The sequence below is a fragment of the Phyllostomus discolor genome, chromosome X, assembly GCF_004126475.2.
Source record: "Phyllostomus discolor isolate MPI-MPIP mPhyDis1 chromosome X, mPhyDis1.pri.v3, whole genome shotgun sequence".
In the NCBI taxonomy this organism is placed as follows: Eukaryota; Metazoa; Chordata; class Mammalia; order Chiroptera; family Phyllostomidae; genus Phyllostomus; species Phyllostomus discolor.
Window position 1 is genome coordinate 50,124,498 of NC_050198.1, and position 20,423 is coordinate 50,144,920.

Consider the following 20,423-nt stretch of genomic DNA (forward strand, 5'->3'; position numbering starts at 1 on the left):
TCTTCTGCCCCCCCGTTTATGGTTAGTTTGTTCTTTATTTAAATTTCTCTGGTCATATTTTGATTGCTTATTTGTTTAGTTGATTTAGTTCCACTTATATGTGAGATCATATTTCAAAAATTTATATGGAACAATAAATGACTCAGACTAATTTTTAGAAAGAAGAACAAAGTAGGAGGAATACAATACCTGATATCAAACTATATTGCAATGCCACAGTAATCAAAACACTCTGATACTGACATAAGGACAGACACATAGATCAATGGAACGGAACAGAGAGCCCAGAAATAAATCCAAGTATCTACAGCCAATTAATATTCCACAATGGGAAAAGAAACATAACATGGAGTAAAAATAGCCTCTTCAACAAATAGTGTTAGGAGATCTGGACAGCTACATGCAAAAAAAAAAAATGAAACTAGGCCACCAACTTACACCATACACAAAAATAAACTCAAGATGGATAAAATACTGAAATAGCCATGACAATATAAAAGTCCCAGAGGAGAAAGTAGGCAGAAAAATCTCAGATATTCCATACAGTAATATTTTCACCAATAATGTATTTTTCTAGCACAATTACCAAATGCTATTTTACATACATTCAACATTTAGCTTACTGGCATGATTTCAAAGTTTTATAAAAATTAGAAACTTTTGCAGGTATATAATTAGAAGGAACACAAATTGATTTACACTAAACACAAAGGCAGTATGGTCCTTACAGGGAAAATCAAGTCAGTACCTCCTAGTAGGAAGATTAAATTCTTTTTTATTTCATTTTTCATTATTTTTTATTGTTCTCCTATTAGAGTTGTCTCAATTTTACCCTGTTGTTATCCCCTGCCCCACCCACACCACTCCCACAGGCAATCCTCACCCTGGTTTCCATGTCCATGGTTCATTTATAATTGTTCTTTAACTAGACCCTTCACCTTCTTGCCTCCCAATCCCCCTCCCCTCTGGTCCCTGCCAATTTGTTACTTGTTTCCATGCCTCTGGTTCTATTTTGTTCATTTGTTTATTGTGTTTATTAGATTCCTCTTATAGGTGAGATCATACAGTATTTGTCTTTGGTTACCTGGCTTTTTTCACTTAGCATAATAGTCTTCAGTTCCATTCATGCTGTGGTGAAAGGTAGGAGTTCCTTCTTTATTTCTGCTGTGTAGTATTCCATTATGTAAATGTACCACAATTGCACTTAGGTTGCTTCCAGCACTTAGCTATTGTAAATTGTGCTGCTATGAACATTGGGATGCATAGGTTCCTATGAATTGGTGTTTCAGGATTCTTAGGGTATAATCCCAGCAGTGGAATTGATGGGTAAAAAGGCAATTCCATTCTTATATTTTGAAGGAATACCATACTGTTTTCCACAGTGGCTGCACCAGTCTATATTCCCACCTATATTACTGCAGGCTGGTGCTGTATCTTTGACTCCATCAACCTGGTTAATACTTTTTGACCCACCTTGGAGATCCACAGAGACTCTGTCCCACCCAACTTACAAGCCCACTCATGCTGATTTTCCATAAGAATAGCTGGTCTTAGCTCCTAAATCCTATCAAACAAGCAACTGCTATCTGCAGTGAGCCCTAGCAGCAGCCAGATTAGAGTCATAGCTTGGCTTCACCTGAGAATCTCCAAGCCCAGCACAAGTAGCAGTCATCTCAGATTGCTTTACAGCTCAGGCAGGGTGCCCCGGGCAAACACAGGTGGGGGCTGACCTTAACCTGTACCACCTGAAAAACCCCAGGACCAATGCACCCAGTGGACAGCTACAGAGAATGTCAAAGCACTACCACCCTGCCCCTGCACAGTTAATCCTCCACAGAAGGTGGAGATTGGTGGTCAGTGGCCACAGCCAACCTTACAGCTGACTGGCTTGGGTAATCCTTTATATCAATCTTCCAACAGCAATCAAGGCTCAACTACAAGAGGAGGGTGTACTCAGACCACACAAAAGGTGCACCTTGAGTACCCAGCTTGGTTGATGGGGAGGTTGTGTCACTGCATCCTGCCATACACCTACTACATTATGCAACACTACCAAGACATGGAGTCAAAGCAGCTCTACCTAATAGATAGAGACAAAGACAGGGAGGCTACCAAAATGTAGAAACAATGAAACATGGTCAAAATGAAATGACAGATCACAACTCCAGAAAAAGAGCTAAATGAAATGGAGATAAGCAATCTCTCAGATGCAGAGTTCAAAACACTGATTATAAGGATGCTCAAGGAACTTAGTGAGGACCTCAGCAGCATAGAAAAGACCCAGGCATAAATTAAGAATACACTAATTGAAATAAAGAAAAAAATACAAGAAAACAACAGTACAGTGGATGAAGCTGAGAATCAAATCAATAATTGGGAACACAAGAAAACAAAAACAACCAATCAGAGCAACAAGAAGAAAAAAGAATCCCCCCAAAAATGAGGATGGTATAAACAGACTCTGGGACAACTTCAGGAGGTCCAACATTTGCATTATTTGGGTGCCCAAAGAAGAAAAGAAAAAAACAAGAAATTAGAAATCTACCTGAAAAAATAGTGAAAGAAAGCTCCCCTAATTTAATGAAGGAAATAGACGTGCAAGTCAAGGAAGCACAGAGAGTCCCAACTATGATGGATGCAAAGAGGTCCACTCCAAGATACATCATAATTAAAAGGCCAAAGGTTAAAGATAAAGAGAGACTCTTAAAAGAAACAAAAGAAAAGAAGTTAGTTACCAGATGGTTGACAGATGGGAGGGGGAAAGGGGACAATAAATGAAGAGGTGAGGGGAATAAGAAGTACAAATAGGTAGTTACAGAATAGCCATGGGGGTGTAAGTACAGTATAGGAAAGGGAATAGCCAAAGAACTCATATGCATGCCTCATGGACATGAACAATGGTGGGGTGATTGCCTGAAGGAGTAAGGGGTGCTGGGTGGAGGGGTCAAAGGGAAAAATCAGGACAACTGTAATAGCATAATCAATTAAATGTAATTTTTAAAAAGAACATGAATAAACTAGTTCTCTCTAAATATGCCGGGTAGTCACTCTGTGTAGTACAGTTAGTTCTTACTTAAATAATTCAGTTGTTTTCTAATATTTTAAATCCCTAGTGAGCAAGTTTCATTGTTTATTAAAAAGGACATTAATAAAAATGGATGGTTAAAAAAAGTTAAATGTAAGTCACAACCCATAACAATTCTAGAAGAAAACAGGCAGTAGTCTCAGACATCTCTTGTGGCAATATTTTTTGCTGATGTATCTTTTAGGGCAAGGAAAGTAAAGGAAAAGTAAACAAATGGGACTATATCAAACTAAAAACCTCTGTACAGCAAAGGAAACCATCAACAAAATGAAAAGGGACCACACTATATGAGAAAATATATTTGCCAATGATACATCTGATAAAGGGTTAATTCCCAAAATAAATAAAGAACTCAGACATCACCAAGAAAACAAACCACCCCATTAAAAAATGGCCAGAGGGCCTGAATAGATATTTTTCCTAAGAGGACATATAGATAGCCAATAGACATTTTTAAAGATGCTCAATTTCTCTAACCATCAGATAAATACAAATTAAAACCACAATGCAATATCACCTCAGACCTGCCAGTATGGCTACCATCAATAAATCAACAAACAACAAATGCTGGTGAGGATGTGGAGAAAAGAGAACCTTAGTACACTATTGGTGGGAATGCAGGCTGGTGCAACCACTCTGGAAAACAGTGTGGAGTTTTCTCAAAAAATTAAAAATGGAACTTTCTTTTTACCCAGCAATTCCACTTCTGGGAATATATCCTAAGAATCTTGAAACACCAATTTGAAAGAATATATGCACCCCTATGTTCATAACAGTGTTGTTTACAATAAGCAAGTGCTAGAAACAGTGTTAAGTGCCTATCAGTAGGTGAGTGCATTAAAAAGCTTTGATTCATTTATACAATTGAATTCTATGCCAATGTAAAAAAGAAGAAACTCTTACACTTTGCTACATCATGGATGTACCTGGAGACTATTATGCTAAGCAAAATAAGCCAGTCAGAGAAAGACAACTACCATACGATCTCACTCACATTTGTAATCTAATCAACAAAACAAACTGACAAACAAAATGAAATTGAAAGCATGGAAATATGGAACAGACAGATCTCAGAGGGAAGGTGGATGGGGGACATTGGAAAAGATTATCCACAGAACTTGTATGCATGTATGCATAGACCCTGGACATACACAGCAATGTGGTGAAGGCTATTTGGGAGGGCTGGGCTTAGGTAGAGTGGGTCAAAATGTAGGAAATGGGCAACATCTGTAACAGTGTCAATGACAAAAGTAAAGATTTATTTCTGGCCACATGTATATTAATATTACATTATTTTATTGAAAAACATCCCTTCCTTACAGCAGCAACACTGTGTCATAAATAAGGTGACCATAGATATGTGGGTTTATATCTTTAGTCTGTTTCACTAGATTATTTGTTAATCATTGCACCAACATCAAGTTGTTTTAATTATAATACATTCATAATGTCTTGATTTCAGGTAATAAAATCCTTCAAATTTGTTTTTCTCAAAAAAAATTAAGAGATTTTGAAAGTGGTAAATTCTTTTAGTTCTTTTTTACATCTCAAATGTCTTTATTTACCACTCATTCATAAGTGGTAGTTTCTCTGGTTATGGAACTCAAGATCCATACATTCTTCAGCACTGTCAGTGACAAATCTGCTTTCTACTATTGTCTGCAGCCTAGAATTTACTTAGCATTTAAAATTTCAGTTTCTATATTTTTATTTCCAAGATTTCTAATTATCTTTTGCTTAATTTATACATGGTCTAGAATTTTGTTGTGTTTTTTAATGGATGTCTTTATGCATATTTGATGATTTTAAACAAACATATTTTAACATCATTTAGTGATTGCTCTTATTTTTATTTAGTCACGACTAATTAATTTCCTGATTGTTGATTTTACTGGTTACCTTACTTAGACTTTTCCCCCACCATCATGGAATGTTTGTTTGCAGGATCAACTTGAGTGAGATCAATGTGTCTTTCTCTTTCATTGACCCTTTTTGTCTAGTACATTTTTTAATTTCCTTTGCTTACAAAAACCTCTGTTGTCACCCTACAGTTCAGAACCAGGTGATAATATTACAGATGTAAGTTTTTAGCTAGACGGGGTTTGAGCTCAAGTCCTAGATGCTAGGATGTGTCTGCTTCCTTCTACTTCCTTGATATACAACTTTAATCAAGTCATAACCCCAAGCAAAGGTGAAGCTCTTTTCAACTTCTTCACAAAGAGCATGTATAAAGGACCCATGAACAAAGCCAAAGAGGGGTAGGATTAAGGATGGGAGGTGGAGGTGAGTGGGGAGGGGGAAAGTGGTGGTGGGAAAATAGAGACAACTATATTCAAACAACAATAAAAAAATAAAGCAAAAATAAAAGTAAATAAATAAATAAATAGGTGCAGAAAAGACTAATTCCACCCCCAATGCCCTCAATGCAGAAAAGACTAGTACCAGAGCCTGCCTCTGAGTAGCAAGCCTAATTCTAAATATTCATCTTCCTAGGCAGCACTTTTAGTCTCTGCCATTGCAAAATAGTTGATCACCCATCCACTCCTACCTACATCTGTAGCATGAGTGCAATAGACCTATGATATTAACCTTACTTTTATTTTTGTGTGTGTGTGTTTCTGTCCAGTTTCTCATTGTGAAGATGTTCATCTTGAGTACAGCTGGGTTTTCTACATTTCCTCTGCTTGATTTTATCTATCATTGCTAAGTGTTAGGAAAAGAAGGATTCTTTAAGCATGAACTAAATATGCCATTTTGATTGAATGGCTCCAAAAGTGCTCTTCACTAACTTTTATTTATGTTACTTGATTTTAAATAATTTAATTATTTGACCTACATGTCACAAATGATATGTTAAATAACCCAAAGAAAAATATCTTTCTGGAGTTTTTTATCATCAGGGGAATGCTGCTTTCTCTCTCTTCAGGAAAAGTTAAACAGTGAAAAATGTCTGCCATGGCTGGCGTGGCTCAGTGGATTGAGCATGGGCTGCAAACCAAAGCATCGCAGGTTCGATTCCCAGTCAGGCCACAAGCCTGGGTTGCAGGCCATGGCCCCCAGCAACCACACATTGATGTTTCTCTCTCTCTCTCTTTCACCCTCCCTTCCCTCTCTAAAAATAAATGAATAAAATCTTTTAAAAAAAGAAAAGAAAAATTTCTGAAAACAAGACAGTTGAAACCATCTAAGGAATTGTTTCAGAATAGGCTTTGTAGGAAGATAATAACCAGAATAATTTCTTGGGCTGAAACTCAATAGCCAACCCAAAGAGCAGTGGCCACTAAAAATTACAAGCACAGTATAATAGAAAACTGCTGGAAACTTGACCTAAAATCCACAGAGCCATCCACAATAAGTCAAAGATTCATTTTGATGAAATCGGAACTTAAAACTATACATATATTAAATAAATATTAATAACAAGATCAGTAATTATTGCCCCCTGGGGAATTATGTCAGTGAGAATACAGAGTAAGAGCCTCATAAATGTTTCTCCTTTGTAAAACAAGTGAGAACACTGGCAAAAAATGGGAAAATCAACTTTTTCAGAACTCTAGAAATTAATCCCACCCTTTCAACAATTGGATCAACATTTATTCCAGAAAAATATTTGAACTTCATTATGAAATGTAACTTTGTGATATTTTACTTGGCCTGTTCGCAACCCCTACCCCAAGCTCCACAGTAACCTTGAAAACCAACAGCCCCACACTCAGGGTAAAGAGCATCAACCCAGTGGATGAGGCACTGGATGAGGCACAATGAGTCTGGAGCTTCCCCGAACTGCTACTTAGAAATGTCATTATATGACCTGTCTTACAGTTCCATTAAAACTCCAATTCACAGGGTTTTTCTTTTATTTTAAGGGGGGCGGTTTATTTGGCCTTATTCAGACATTTCTCAGTGCAAACAGCCTTTTCCTTAGAGCCTTGAAAACAACTTGTGGCAGTTGTTTAATATCATATCTGCCTAATACAGCAATAAAACTTGTGACAAATAAGAAGGTGGCCTAAAAACTTAAAAGGAAAAACTGGGGAAATAAGATGCACATGGGACTTTTGAAGTGCTTGAGTATATTCCTAGGGATCTAAAAGGCCATGTAAATTGGTAAGACTCTGCCAAGAGTGAATTAAGAAGGCATTAATCACCATCCTCTGGCTGACCTTAAGGCTGTACACATGCAAACAGGTGGAAAAGGGTATGGCAGAGTTATAATCTGTTACAGGGCTAAAAGCATTCACCCCAAATCAGAGACCTTCTACAAAGGCTGAAAGACTTTTTCATTCAAATAATTTAAAGAAATTTTAGTTTTCTTATTACGTGACTACTAGGATAACCAAGCACAGGCTTCAGTTACCACACATAACAAAGAATACGAACTTTACAAAATTATTACAGGAAAGTCATTAAACAAACAAGAACAACATGGCAAAAACAAAAACAAAAGGCAACAATAAACCCTGGGGCAGGGGGAATCTGATTTTCAAATCTGATATATTATGTGTATAAAATGGCCAGTTTTCACTCTGGCTGGTATAGCTCAGTGGATTGAGCACCAGCCTGCAAACCAAAGGGTCAGTGGTTTGATTCCCAGTCGGCACAGGCCTGGGTGGTGGGTAAGGGGTGCATAAGAGGCAACCACACATTGATGTGTCTCTCCCTATCTTTCTCCCTCCCTTTCCCTTTCTCTAAAAATAAGTAAAGTATTTTTTAAATATCCAGCTTTCTACAAAATTTACAATACATGCAAAGAAATAAAAAAAATATATAGCCTATACATAGTACAAGAAGCAATAAGTAGAAATTATTCCTCAGGAAGCTCAGCTTCTTCAGTAGAAATGAAATGCTTCTAATAATCATAAAAATAACTTTGTCATCTTTTTAAAATGGCATAAGATAATCAACTTTTAATTAGAACCTTGCCATCTTGGAACACCATTATAATACCCAGTCATTAAAAGGGTTAAAAAACTTCATTTTTTGCCCTGGTTGGCATAGATCAGTGGATTGAGTGTGGGCTATGAGCCAGGCACCGCAGGTTCAATTCCCAATCAGGGCACATGCCTAGGTTGCAGGCCATGACCCCCAGCAACCGCACATTGATGTCTCTCTCTCTCTTTCTCTTTCTCTCTCTCCCTCCCCTCTCTAAAAATAAATAAATAAAGTCTTTAAAATATTGTATTAGTCAAGTGACTTACACAAAAAAAAACCTTCATTTTTCCTTTTTAATCCATTCTACCCTAACATCATGCCCCTGAGCTTCACATTAGTCTTTGAATTAGAAAGCTCCCAGCTTGTCAATTCTTTTTATATGCACAATAAACTTTTACTAAGCACTATTTGTTGGTTTGATGGTTTTAATTTTGCTATTCTTGGTTTTCTGACAACACATCTTAAACTGCTTGAAAGTGAAAGCAAAAAATAAAATCTTGGAAGTATGGTACCTAGTTGTCTCTCTGTATTTTTATTTAAAAATGTATGCTGTAGGATTATCTACATCATCCTATATTCAAAATACAAGCATTAGAGTTTTATTTTTATAGAAATGAATATTTGTATGGGAAATCATATTTCTCAGTTATTATATTAGATTACAGAAAGCCTGATTGTTTGGATTTTGGATCCATAATCAAAATACTTGCAGGCAAATTATCTCAGGGAGAAAAAAACCTTGATTATTAAATACATCAAAATATAAAAACTATTATATAAGTAGTTCAATAATCAACTTTCTTTTATTCATTTTGATTGAGAAATGGCATAATTCCTAAATGATTACTCTGGGCAATGAAAATTTATTACCTCTTTCTACTTTATTTTTTAAAGATTTTATTTTTATTTATTTTTAGAGAGGGAAAGGGAAGGAGAAAGAGGAAAGAAACATCAATATGTGGTTGCCTCTTGCATGCCACCTAACCCAGGACCTGGCCCACAACCCAGGCACGTGCCCTAGACTGGGAATTGGAAAAGTGATCCTTTGGTTCACAGGTAGGCACTAAATCCACTGAGCCACACCAGCCAGGGCAACCTCTTTCTACTTTACATAATTTGTGATTTTTCAAACAACCAGGATATAACATAAAAAACAGCAAATCTATTCTATTGAGAATGACCATTTTTTCTTCAATGATTTAACCTTGTTTATAGCTTTAATGTCCCAATGGAGAATGTGATTTCTCATCTTCCAGCACCCAAAATAAAATTTAGAAACGGGGTGAATATGCACCAAGACCTGATCAGTCATTGGATGTTGCTTAAAAAAATAAATTTTTGATGTCAGTTTGCTAACTCTTTCTCATTAAAGTAGTGGGCAGAAGATGCAAAAGAGATCTGTTTATTTGACATTTTCCACTGTCTAGACCTCAGTTACATAATAATTGTTGTACCTGGTTGTAAAATATGTACTTTGGTAGCTATTGGATTCTTTCATATGACTATGGCAATGTTTGGTAGGCTTTTTTACAGGAACTTTAAGGACCTCTAGAGATATGAATAAGTTCATTCAATTTCCTAAGATACCTTCCTTAAAGTCAGTAAGACTTTGCTGTAACAGAAGAATCTGTCTCAGTTTGAAAGGACTATGAACATTATTGAAGAAAAGTACAGTAAAGAACCAAAAAGTCTTATGGAGTCTGATTCTCTAGTGGAGATAAGACTAGTATAAACCTGCAGGAATAAAAAAAAAAAGACTTCGGAAATTTTATAGGGCTTGGAAGGAGGCAGGATCCATTTATTTCAACCTTCTTAAAATTTATTTATTTATTTTTAGAGAGAAAGGAAGGGAGGGAGGAAAGGAAACATCAATGTGTGGTTGCCTTTCATGTGCCCCCTACTGGGGACCTGGCCTGCAGCCCAGTCTTGTGCCCTGACTGGGAATCAAATCAGTGACCCTTTGGTTCACAGACCTGCACTCAATCTGCTAAGCCACATCAACCAGGGCTCTTTTAACCTTCTTTAACAGGACTGGTACCTAGTTAGGTTAATGTACAAAACAATATATTTCTTCCTTATACGCCTGTATGGCTGAGCAATAAAGGAGATCAGATCAAATTACTACCAGAAAAGGAAGTCATTCATTTATCCAGCAAATATATAATAAAAAGCTATCATGGACCAAGCACTGTACTAGACCCTGGAGATACAACAGTGAGCATAAAGTCACAACTCCCACTCTTATGGAGATTACAGTCTGGTGAGGAACAACTTTATTCTACAAGTTCCCAATTATACAAATTTCCATTAAGAGTGTCCTAAATGCCTTTTAAAGTACATTACAAATCTATGTTAGCCATCAACTAATAACATTTGGAGCCAAGAATGAGGTAAGTTTTGTTCAGCATATTCCAAGTTTCAGAACACTAGGCAAAAATTAGAAATCTCCATCCCGTGTTCTGGCCCCATTTACAGCCTTAAAGACCATATTACTGTATCTGGAAAAGCGTTAGGGTCATTTATAGCCTTTTATCATTGCGTTTGATCTTCTTAGGCTTATGAAGATAGCACTCTCATTTGAACTAAAGAAGAAAGTGCCCTGGGCAATATACTATAAAACCTTATCCTCTTCTTTCTGACTGGTCCTTGGAGGCTTGGAAATCTGACAGAAAGAACCATACCCCTCCCAAATGGTGTTTTGTTTTATGGATTTATTCAAATCCTCAACTAGCACATTAAAAACTGTGCTAACCCACAAGAGATACTTCATTTTTCTTTTTTCTCTCTCTCATTCCTTTTGTAAAGCTGTATGGATGTTAACATGGAGATTTTGTGATCACAGAAACTATGAGGTCAGGATTTGGAACAGAATTGCTGCAAAATAGCTTCATTGGTCATTGTTTTGAATGAATCAGAGGAATATGAACACCTGCTTTGCTGAGGGGAACAAAAGATAAGACTGTAGAAATGAATTAAACTCAGTTTGCTTCCCGGGGAACATATAAAGCATACCAAACACCATTGAATCTTTTTCTTCTTTATCCCAATAGTTAATGAAAGGAAATAGTGAAAGACATTCAGCATTGGCATGAAATCATCAGACTTCTAACTTCAGTGATGGAGAAGTAGCCCAAATGGCTTTATTATTGATATTTCTTTACATAACGTAGAAGTGATAAAGGCACACTTTGGTAATGAACCAAGACAAACTGAAAGGTCTGTCCATGGAAGTTGTTGGGTGGGGTTGAAGAGAGTGGTGAAGAGGTGAGGAAAAGAAGCATCTCTAAATAATTACCACGTGTCAGTCTCTAGTTCTATAAATGCTGCATGATTGCCGTTAGCTCAGCCCTGAGCTCTTTCCATTGAATATTTGCTGAGATGATTAAAAAATCATGTACAAAAAAGAAGCTTTTAGACAAAGAAAAATATCCCCAATGAGACAAATCTCTGTAAGACCTCATGCTGACATCAGCATTCAAAGCCAACCTGGAGCTATCTTTATGACTGAACCTGGTTGAAAAATCACATCTTTCCTTTTAGAACATTTAAAAATGAAAGATTTGGATCCCTAGGTGTACCCTAGATGTTCCTTTATTTATTTACTTTATTTCAGACATTGTAGACAAATCCCTTTCCTATGAAAGGATAAGAAAAGTAAAGGGGTCCTCCAAAGTCCCTGCCTGACATCCCTCTGAATTTCTCGAGTAAACCAGATGGTAAGCACTTGAAAACAGAAAAAAACAAAAAGTGCTTTTCTTTTTTTTCTAATTTTATTTTAATAATTATCCAAGTACAGTTTTCTGTCCTTTACTCCCATCCCAGCCCACCCACACAACCCTCCCCACCTCCCTCCTAACTCCACCTCCCTTAGTTTTTGTCCATGTGTCCTTTACATTTGTTCCTGTAAACCCTTCCAATTCTCCCATGAAATTCTTCTAAAATTCTCTCCCCTCTCCCCTCTGGTCACTGTCAGGCTGTTCTCTATTTCAGTGTCTTTGGCTATATTTTGCTTGTTTGTTGTTTTGTTGTTTAGGTTCCTGTTAAAGGTGAAATCATATAGTATGTGTCCCTCACCACCTGGCTTATTTCGCTTAGCATAATGCTCTCCAGTTCTATCCATGCTGTTGCAAAGACTACGAGTTCCTTCATTCTTTCTCCTGCATACAATTCCACTGTACAAATGTACCATACTTTTTTCATCCATTCATTTACTGATGGGCACCTAGGTTGCTTCCAACACTTGGCTATTGTAAATTGTGGTGCTATGAACATTGGGGTGCATAGGTTCTTTGGATTGGTGTTTCAGGTTCTTAGGATGTAATCCTAGCAGTGGAATTGCTGGGTTAAAAGGCAGATGCATTTTTAGTTTTCTGAGAAAATTATATACTGTTTTCCATAGAGTTGTACCAGTCTGCAGTCCCACCAGCAGTGCACTAGGGTTCCCTTTTCTCCATAACCTCTCCAACACTTGTTGTTTCTTCCTTTGTTTATGATGGCCATTCTGACTGGTATGAAGTGGCATCTCACTCTGGTTTTAATTGTCATCTCTCTGATAGCTAGTGATACTGAGCATCTTTTCATGTGTCTCTGGATCTTCTGCATGTCCTCCTTGGAGAAGTGTCTGTTCAAGTCCTTTGCCCATTTTTTAATTGGGTTGCTTGTCTTCTTAGAGTGGAGTCGTGTAAGTTCTTTGTATATTTTGGAGATTAAACCCTTGTCTGAGGTATCACTGGCAAATATGTTTTCCCATACAGTTGGTTCTTTTTTATTTTAAAACTGTTTCCTTTAACCGTGCAGAAGTTTTTATTTTGATGAGGTCCCATTTGTTTATTCTGTCCTTTATGTCACTTGTTCTAGGGGACATATCAGTAAAAATGCTGCTGTACATAATATCTGAGATTTTCCTGCTTATGGTCTCTTCTAGGACTTTAATGGTGTCACAGTTTATATTTAAATCTTTTATCCACGTTGAATTTATTTTTGTGTATGATGTAAGTTGGTGCCCAAGTTTCATTTTTTTTTTGCACATAGTTCTTCAGTTCTCCCAACATCATTTGTTAAAGAGGCTATTTTTACTCCATTTTATGTCGCTGCCCCATTTGTTGAATATTAATTGACCATAGATACTTGAGTTTGTTTCTGGGCTCACTGTTATTTACTGCTGGTCCATGTGCCTGTATTTATGCAATTACCATGCTGTTTTTATTACAATGGCCTTGTAATACAGTTTGGTATCAGGTATTGTGATCCCTCCTACTTTGCTCTTCTTTCTCAAAATAGCAGCAGCTATTTGGGGCCGTTTATGGCTCCATATTAATTTTTGAAGTGTTTGTTCTATATCTGTGAAATATGCAATTGGTACTTTAAGAGGTATTGCATTGAATCTGTACATTGCTTTGGGTAGTATGGACATTTTGATGATGTTAAGTCTTCTGATCCATGAACACAGTATATGTTTCCATTTGTTTGTGTCTTCCTTGATTTCTTTCTTTTTTGTTTGTTTGTTTTGTTTTGATTTTTTATTTTTTTAATTTTATTTTAATCATTGTTCAAGTACAGTTTTCTCCCACCTACTCCCATTCCAGCCCACCCACCCAACCCTCCCCCCTTCCCCCATTACCCCCCACCCCTAGTTTTTGTCCATGTGTCCTCCAAATTTGTTCCTGTAAACCCTACCCATTCCCCCCTGAAATTCCCTCTTCTCCCCACTCTGGTCACTGTCAGACTATCCCCTATTTCAGTGTCTTTGGTTATATTTTGCTAGTTTTTTTGTTTTGTTGTTTAGATTCCTGTTAAAGGTGATATCATGTGGTATTTCTTTCTTTAGTGTTGTGTTGTATAGGTTTCTGAGTATGAGTCTTTTACGTTCTTGGTTAGGTTTATTCCTAGATATTTTATTTTTCTTTTTGCTATATTAAATGGGATTTTTATTGATTTCTGCTTCTGCTGTTTCATTGTTGGTGTACAAAAACGCCTTTAAATTCTGGATATTAACTTTATATCCTGCTGTTTTTTCCAAATTCATTTATTAGGTCAAGCAGTTTTTGGGTGAAGTCTATAAGATTTTCTGTCTACACTCTCATGTCATCTGCAAACAATGACAGTTTTGTTTCCTCCTTTCAGATTTGGATGCCTTTTATTTCCTTTTCTTGTCTGATCACTGTTGCTAAAACTTCCAATACTATATTGAATGGAAGTGGTGAAAGTGGACAACCTTGTCTTGTTCCTGATCTTAGTGGAAAAGATTTTAGTTTTTTTCCCACTGAGTATGATGTTGGTTGTATGTCTCTCATATATTGCCTCTATTATGTTGAGGAATGCTCCCTCTATTCCCACTTTGCTGAGAGGTTTTATCATAAATGGGTGCTGTACCTTATTAAATGCTTTTTCCACATCTAATGATATGATCATCTACTTTTTGTCTTTGCCTTTATTTGTGCAGCGTATTACATTTACTGATTTGCAAGTGTTGAACCATTCTTGCATCCCTGGAATAAATCCCATTTGGTCATGGTGTACGATGTTTTTAATGAATTGTTCAATGTGGTTTGCCAATATTTTGTTGAGGATATTAGTGTCTATGTTCATCCATGTTATTGGCCTGAAGTGTTCTTTCTTTGTTGTGGCTTTATCTGGTTTTGGAATTAGGATGATGTTGGCCTCATAAGAAGAGTTTGGGAGTCTTCAATCACTTTGTATTTTTTTGAATGGACAGTGACGGATACGGGTTAGTTCTTTAAATGCTTTGCAGAACACCAGTGTGAAACCATTAGGTCCAGGGTTTTTGTGTGTCAGGAGTTTTTTGATTACTGTTTCCATTTCATTTCCTGTTCCTGATCTATGCAGGCTTTCTGCTTCTTCTTCATTCAGTTTTGGACCATTAGATTTTTCTAGAAATTTGTCCATTTCACCAAGGCTTTCAAATTACTTGGCATACAGTTTTTTGTAGTAATTTCTGACAATATTTTGTATTTCTGTGGTGTCAGATGTAATCTCTCCTCTTTCATTTCTTATTGTGTTTATTTGAGGCCTCTCTCTTATTCCCTTGATGAGCCTGCTTACAGGCTTGTCAATTTTGTTTATCTTTTCAAAGAACAAGCTCCTGGATTCATGGATCCTTAGAATTCTACTTTCAGTCTCTATGCCATTTAATTATGCTCTTCTCCAGGTTATTTCCTTCCTTCTACTTGCTCTGGGCTATCTTTGTTGTTTTTCCTCAAGTTCTTGTAAGTGTAGGGTTAGGTCGTTTGTTTGAAATGTTTCTATCTTTTTAGGTAGCCCTATATTGCTATGAATTTCCCTCTCTGCATTGTGTCATAAGTTTTAGGTTGTTGTGAGTTCATTTTTGTTTGTTTCCAGAAACTTTTTTTATTTCTTCCCTAATTTCATTTTTAACCCATTCATTATTCAATAGCATGCTATTTAATCTCCATGAGTTTGAGTCTTTTGGATTTTTTCCCTTGGGGTTGTTTTCTTGTTTCAGTCCCTTGTGATCCAAGAAAATGCTTGGTATGATTTCAATTTTCTTGAATTTTTTGAGGCTTGTTTTGTGTCCTATCATGTGGTCTATCTTTGAAAATGTTCCATGTGCATTTGAAAACAATGTGCATTTAGCTTCTTTGGAATGAAGGGCTCTCTATATATCAGTTAAGTCCATTTCATCTAGGGCCTTGTTCAATGCCACAATATCTTTGTTGATATTTTGTTTGGAAGATCTGTTCATTTTTGACAGTGGGGTGTTAAAATTCCCTACTAGAATTGTGTTGCTGTCAATATCTTTCTTGAAGTCCTCTAAGATTTTCTTTATGTATTTGGGTATTCTTACGTTGAGTGCATATATATTTACAATGTTTGTGTCTTCTTGGTGGATTCTTCCCTTGAATATTATGAAGTGATCTGCTCTGTCTGTCTTTACAGCCCTTTTTTTTTAAAGTCTATTTTGTCTGATGTGAGTATTGCTACCCTGGTTTTCTCTTCCTGTGCATTTGCTTGAAAAATTTGTTTCCAGCCCTTCACTTTCAGTCTGTGTAAGTCTTTTGTCCTGAGGTGGGTCTCTTATAGCCAACATATGGGTGGGTCATGGTTTCTTATCCATTCAGCTACTCTATGTCTTTTGATTGGAGCATTTAATCCATTTACATTTAAGGTTATTTTTTAGAGGTACTTGTTCTTTGCCATTTTCGTACCTGTCTCTCTACCCCCCCTTCTCGCTCTCTCTTTTCCTTCCTTTCCTTAAAGCAGTCCCTTCAGCATCTCTTGTAGAGCTGGTTTGGTGGAGATGTATTCTTTTAGACTTCTTTTGTCTGGGAAGCTCTTTATTTGACCTTCTATCTTGATTGAGAGCCTTGTTAGGTAAAGTACCTTAGTTGCAGTCCTCTGGTTCTCATTACTTGGAGTATTTCTTGCCATTCTCTTCTGTCTTGGAACGTTTCCATTGAGAAAGCAGCTGCTAACCTTATTGGGGCTCCCTTGTATGTTACTTCCTGTTTCTCCCGTGGTCTCTTTAAGATTCTCTCTTTGTCTCGGAATTTTGTCATTTTAATTATGATGTTTCCTGATGTGGGCCTCTTTGGGTTACACTTCATTGGGACTCTCTGTATTTCCTGGATTTGTATGACTTTTTCTCTCATCAAACTAGGGAAGTTTTCTATCATTACTTTTTCAAATAAGTTTCCTATCCCTTGCTGTTCTTCTTCTCCTTCTGGTATGCCTATTATACAGGTATTATTATGTTTCATATTGTCTCACATTTCTCTTAATTGCTCTTCATTCTTTCTGAGCCTCTTCTCCTTTTTTGCTCTTTCTGGGTGTTTGTTTTTTTTTCCTGCTTTGCCCTCTAGCTTACTGATTTGATCTTCTTCATAGATCCTGCTTTCATTCCTTCTACTGTGTTCTTCAGTTCAGAAATTGTATTCTTCATTTTCTCTTGGCCCTTGTTGATAGTTTCTATTTCCTTTTTCATGTTGATAAAGCCTGCAGTGAGTTCATTGTAGTTTCCCTTTAGTTCCTGGTAGCTCATTGTGAGCTCATTGAGCTTCCTGATAACCATTGCTTTGAACTCAATATCTGATAGTTGACTCACCTCTATTTCATTTAGCACTCTTTCTGAGGCTTCTTCCTTTGTTTTCATTTGGGAATTGTTTCTTTGTCTTCCCATTGTTTGTGAAACTCTTCTTTTTTAGCCTCAGATTCTTAAGTGGATCTATTCTAGCTCCCTGCATTTATGGTGTAATCTTCTGTGGTAGAATACTTGTGAGATTCAATAGTGCAATCTCCTTTGGGTATCCCGGTCTTCACACCTTCCACCTACACTTTTTTGTGGACAATTAGAGGGGCAAGGCAAAATGTTTTAAAACAGCAAGTGAGTATTCTATGATATTTACAGTAGCAGCTAGTAGAGAAGTGATGGGCAGTCTTTGGCTATGTATAGTGTTAACTGTGATTTTCCACCCAACTAGCCACTTTTTAGAAAGGATGGAAAGAAGATAAGACTCTTGTTGGGGAGGGCAGGATTGTGAGTTGGATGTACAAAGCAGTGAGGCTGTGGGAGGTCAGATTCTGAGGTAAGGTGAGAGTAAAGGATAGTAAATAGGTGTAGTGTGTGAGAGAATAGAGTTAACCACTACAGTAATGGAGTTCAGGAAACCTTGAAGTGAGCTAAGATCTGCGAGGGGTGCTGTGTAGTATTTACAATTGTATAGAACAGCAATTGTTTACAATAATATTAGAGAAACAATCATATGGCAAAACCTATGAAATCTAGATAGCAAGAATAGGGAGTATAGGACCTTGAGTAGTGTGCTAATGGAACACAAGTGAAGTGAAAGACAGTAAGTTAGCAATACACCATGAATGAGAGAACAGGGGAAACCTGTCAAATGATACAATATAACCAGCGAATCAAAGAAGACTAAACAGAAAAAAAATGAATACAAAAATACTATTAAAGTAAATGATGTAAGAATAATAAAAAATAATACTACAAATATGCAATAACTTGTAGGTTCTCTGTAATAGCAAAGTGAAATTCGTCACAGTGTCTCAACTGTTGGGATTCCCCTCTTTTGGTCCAACTCTGTCTTTTCACAGTTGGGGTTTTTTTTGGTCTCACTTGTGGGTATTTAAAAAGAAAGAAAAGAAAAAAATGAAAAAGAAAAAGAGCAGAAGAAGGAAAGAAGAAGAGATAAAATTGGAAAGAATGGAAGAAGGAATAAAACAAGAGAGAAGGAAAAAGAAGAAAAAGGAATTGGGAGATAAAAAATAATAATAAATAAAAATTACTTAAGAAATCAAACAAACAAACAACAACAACAAAAAACTCTTGTTGGTTTCAAACTGACCAAACCAGTTTTTCTGGTCTTGCTGTCTGTAGCAGGCTGAGAGGGGACTGGTATCTCCCTTCCTATTCAGCAGTCAGTCAGCCTCATGCACACTCTCCCCAGGTCTAGTCACACACTCTACCCCAAGCTAGTCACTCACTCTCCCCAGAACTACACAGGTGCCCCTCTGCAGGGCCCTAGATGCAGGATCCAGGCCTTCCTAAGAGCGCACTCTCTCTGGTTCTACAGGTGTGGACTCACTCCCTCCCCCTCCCCCATTCACAGCTGTGGTCTCCATGCCTCTTGTGGAGCACGTGGTTTCCCTGGTTTATGGGTGTGAGCATCGGGCCTTTCATGGATAGCGCTCTCCCTCTAGGTCCACAGGTTGGGCTCCAGGCTTTCCACAAAGGACACTCTCCCTGGTATGCATGTGCACAAGCCCGGACAAGCTGCATCTGGTCACACAGGTTCGGGCTCGCACTATTTCCAGGGCTATGTGTGGGTGCTCACAGCCCCCATGTGTTTGCCACTTAGTCCTTCCTCTCTGCCACTTCAAACAACCAGGTCTCTCTCGGTGCTGCTCAAGTCCTGTTTGGCAGGGGAAGGGAGCTGCTGACCCAGCTCTTTCCCAACAGTCCTGTGGCAGACCCAGTGGGCGCCGTGCCTGGGGCTGCAGCCACCCTGGTTCCTGCTCTGATCCCTGGAATCTTATTGTCCTGAAGCACTGTCCTTACAGTCTGGTTTTTCAATGTCCACTAGAATTTTTGATCTCCTATTTTCATATATGCTGGGGTACTGTTGGCTGTATGTTCCTCTGTAGATCGGCTAGGTTTTTCTCCCATGTGTAGGAGGAAGTGGAATCCACTCCCTTCTTACCTCATTGCTATCTACCTCTCCTCTCTGCATTTGCCTTTTCATTAAAGCAAAAGCCCTGATTGATCTCTTGGTAAATAATTGTTTAGCCTGAATTCCACATTTCCCTAGAGCACACAGGGATGAGAATCAGGAGGCCATGAACCTATGAAAATAAGCAAAAATTTCCATTCATATGTCAATAGAAATTTTTGAACAGATATTTCAAAAGTCAGTTCCATTTTCACTTTTCTAAGGAAATTTCATACTGTTTTCCACAGTGGCTGTACCAGTCTGAATTCCTACCCGGAAACATGAATTCATAAGAACCGATGCACCCCAATGTTCATAGCAGCACAATTTACAGTAGCCAAGTGCTGGAAGCAACCTAAGGGCCCATCAGTAAATGAATGGATCAAAAAACTATGGGACCTAAACAACAAAACAAAGAAACAAGCAAAATATAACCAAAGACACTGAAATAGAGGACAGACTGACAGTGACCAGAGCAGAGAGAAGAGGGAATTTCAGGGGAAAATGGGTAGGGTTTACAGGAAAAAATTTAAAGGACACATGGACAAAAACTAGGGGGAGGTGGTAATGGGAGGGAAGTGGGGAGGGTTGGGTGGGTGGGCTGGAATGGAAGTAAAGGGAGAAAATTGTACTTGAACAATGATTAAAATAAAATTAAAAAAAAAACCTATGGTACATATACACAATGGAATACTACACAGCAGAAAGAAAGAAGGAGCTCCTACCCTTTGTGACAGCATGGACAGAACTAGAGAGGATTATGCTAAGTGAAATAAGCCAGGTGATGAAAGACAAATACCATATGATCTCACCTTTAAGTAGAACCTAATCAACAAAACAAACAAGTAAGCAAAATATAACCAGAGACATTGAAATTAAGAACAATTTGACAGTAACTGGAGGGGAGGTAGGAAGAGATAATGGGAGTGGGTGGAAGGGGAAGGATTTCCAGGAACAACTATAAAAGACTCATGGATGAAACCAAGTGTGGGGTGTGGAATCAGGGGAAGGAGGTGGTGATGGCTGGGGTGGGGGAGAGTGGTGGGGGTAAATGCAGACAACAGTGCTTGAACAACAATAAAACAATTAAAAATAAAATAGAATATCCGTAAAATTTTTAAAAATAAGATAAAATATTTACTGTGTCCATTAAAAAAAGAAAATATATTTCATAATTTCATCAGATTCTCAATGGGATATTT

The 20,423-nt window shown here is 37.5% G+C and overlaps 1 long non-coding RNA gene across 1 annotated transcript; it reads right to left on the reverse strand.

Moving 5' to 3' along the window:
* Window positions 1–1,276: 1,276 nt before the first annotated feature.
* On the reverse strand, window positions 1,277–12,481 carry LOC118498438. The gene is made up of 2 exons (XR_004900927.1): window positions 12,441–12,481; window positions 1,277–1,407 (listed from the first exon to the last, which is right to left on the reverse strand). It is a non-coding gene; the product is annotated as an uncharacterized LOC118498438 (long non-coding RNA).
* Window positions 12,482–20,423: the final 7,942 nt, after the last annotated feature.